At 45.3% G+C, this 3,087-nt stretch overlaps 1 long non-coding RNA gene across 1 annotated transcript; it reads left to right on the forward strand.

Annotated features, from left to right (window-relative positions):
* Positions 1-1,179: 1,179 nt before the first annotated feature.
* Positions 1,180-2,001, forward strand: LOC149355236 (uncharacterized). Its single transcript, XR_016289703.1, has 2 exons — positions 1,180-1,244; positions 1,858-2,001. It is a non-coding gene; the product is annotated as an uncharacterized LOC149355236 (long non-coding RNA).
* The last annotated feature ends 1,086 nt before the right edge of the window (positions 2,002-3,087 follow it).

Raw genomic sequence — 3,087 nt, forward strand, 5'->3', positions numbered from 1 at the left:
CACTTCAGTAAATGTTCCTGCCTAGGGACTGTAATGCACTTTTTCTATTCAGCTATCCAATGGTCCGCAAGAGAATATGCAAAATAAAACCATTCATACCTCTTCTTAACCCTGGACGGAGCGTACCGTAGCCAGTCAGCAACAAGTGCTTGCATGGCCACATCTGTAGCATCCTGGAATGTCTTCCGCACCGCGCCTGCAAGGCAATATAATCAAGAAAAGAGAATGCAAGATTCACATTCTGTACTTACAAATGTAGTCAGTACCCAAGCAACCACAGATATCCGTCGGACGTACGAGCTAGATCCGAACGTCCTTTGCCGAGATCGGACGTCCATCGGACGTACGAACGCAATCCGATTTCGGATATCCGTATTCGTACATCAGCCGGACGTACGGACAGTGTCCACTTTTGTATATCCGCATGAGAGACGAGGTGTACGTCCGAAGGATGTAAGGCTGAGGATTTTCCCAGGCCATGAGTATGGACGTTTTTTTATTTCACAGAAAATTCGCGTCTTTCGTGTATGTATACTGTTTTATTTACATCAGTTGGAGGGTTTGACGCGAAGATGTTTGTAAATTGGTACGATTCCACTCCCACCTGCAGTGCAAGAGCCGCCAACGAGCTAAATTTATCTAAGAGGAGAAGCAGGTGCTGCAGAATTTTGCAAGAACTAATGACTAGTTTTATATTTATAAAACTTCTCCAAATTATTAGGATAAAAAACAGCGCAAACGGGGACGAAGCAGAGAGAGGGACGCTACGCTTCGTCCCCGTTTGCGCTGTTTTTTATCCTAAGATCATGCACCAACCAGCCCAAATTTCCACCCTTTTCTCCAAATTAGTGGAGTTGTGCGACATGTCCACCGTTTTGCTAGCTAAACTTGCCATTGAAACCATTCGTAAGTATCAAAACTCCCGTGCATTCTGCTATCACCATCATCATAGATGTCAGTTCGCGGTCAGTCCATTCCAATCCATCAGTACGGCTCCGTAGCGCTGCGCTATGCTGCGCCTGGCTGCGCTGTTGTTGATTTGCTGCGTAGTGCTGTCGCGCAGAGCTTTATAGCTCTGTTATTATAATGTGTGGCTTTGTTCGGTCTGTGGACGAAAGTAGCATGTAACTTAAGCAATTCGAAAGATACGGGAAGCGCCTGAAGCTCTTTCGGAACACCGGAATCCCTTACTGCGTCGACCTTGGTTTAAAGAAGGCTTAGTGCACATGGGATTGCCTACCAAGGTATGTATCCAGTACACTTCTTGGAACTTGCTTCTAGGACAATGCATGCTCATATAACATTCGTTCACAGGACAGTGGGAGCAGTAAGCGCGAGAAGATGGCTTCCACAAGTGTGTGCTGTTCTCACACTTTCGGGAGCCTACATCACACAGCTGCGGGAGCCCTCAACTCGCGCGGCTAATTCCCACTCCTCTTCAAAGTTGCGGGACGGAGTATTTTAGCATCTTGTTAATTTTTAGGGCATCGCTAGGTTCACTGTGCCTATATAAAGAGTGACAACGCGCGAAAGGCAGACCATAGGAAGCACGTGTAGTTCGCAGTGGTTCGCAACGGAAGCTTTGCGGCTTTCTGTGCACAGTCGCGTACAGTGCTGCGCAGGTTAGTGCCCTAAGGCCCATGAGAATAAATAAAGAACAGATACATTGTCAAATATGGTGTGGAAAAGTGAGAGCTGTTACTTCCTTATACTTATTGAGGTGTTTGTTAAAGTGCATTGTCTTTTATACTTGCAGCATTAAACACTTCTATTGGTTCCAATATGTTTTTACTTCGGCTGCTGCATTGTGCCATTTATTTCACATGACTGATGTTTGCCGCGTTCTTTTTATTTCAGAAATCCTGTGGGTGGGAAGATTACGGATGTGTGTCCCAAGCTTGCCACATTTGAAGAGTCACATTTAAGAAATTTTCCGAATGTAACCCATTGCTCTGCTGATGTATCATCAACCACAATAAAATATGCGTGCTATGCATCAAATTGTTTTTGGTTTTATTGCATTGCGCGGAGTGAAAAAAGCACGCATGCACCATATATGCGAATATTCGAGAAAGATCCGCCAATAGACGTACTCAACTGGACGTCCGTCGGCGGGCGAACCGTATACCTTTGGCCACCTTTCGGACGGCCGACGGACGTTTACCGGCTGTTTGCGGATATTCAGCGGACGTACAGAACACCCGAAACAGACCTCTGTCGGCCGTCCGAAGGATATCGGTGGTTGCTTGGGTAAGAGGCTGCGTTATAGCATAATCCCCTGTATAAGCTTGTTGAGCTCAACATCAACATGATGCCCAAGTTAGCTGTCTGACATGCTGCATGCCGCGGTTATTTCTATACATGAAATTGATGACAGGTATTTTGGTAACTATACCTGCCTACAAACCTTCAGAACACTAAGTGATGTATTTATTGACATGGTATTTACATTTGGCTTAACTAAGTGCTGTCAACTTGGCCAGGAGGCCAATTTTCTAGAACATCCCTGTTGCCTAGCAAGACACTGCTGCATCTGAGTGCTACACAAATAATTATTCCTTTTTGGCCTCAGCAATACATCTAGTAATATAGTCTGTTCCAATAGATGCTCTAGGCATCGCTGTATTGTTTGCTAACCTGTTTGTGCACCTGATGGTGGAAGTGGTGGCGGAAACAGCAACAGCTTCGAAAGGTGGGGGGCATTTTGACGCCTCCCTTGCCCGACAGAAATGTCTATACATACTTAAAAATTACTGCGACACACAACACAATGTGTCATGAATTAATTGTCAATAAACAGCTCAGCTGGCAAAACCTATTAGATGTCTAGTAGAGTGCCACCCTTTCTAAGCTTGCATGAAAGGCAACAGTACTGAGCATACACCTAATGCAACTATTAACCTAAACAGAAACCCGAGTCTACACTTCTGGCTACATCAAGTTTACAAAGAGTTACAAGACTTACCGTAGACAACCTCCAGCAGCTTTAGACCACGGAATGGTTGCTTGCCTTTTCTGCCTGTCATGCAAAACTCTTGTGCATACATGTCAACCATGCAGCGCCTCATTATATGCCGCACACAGTCA

Source organism: Amblyomma mixtum, chromosome 3 (genome assembly GCF_055824585.1).
Source record: "Amblyomma mixtum isolate Tamu chromosome 3, ASM5582458v1, whole genome shotgun sequence".
NCBI lineage: Eukaryota > Metazoa > Arthropoda > Arachnida > Ixodida > Ixodidae > Amblyomma > Amblyomma mixtum.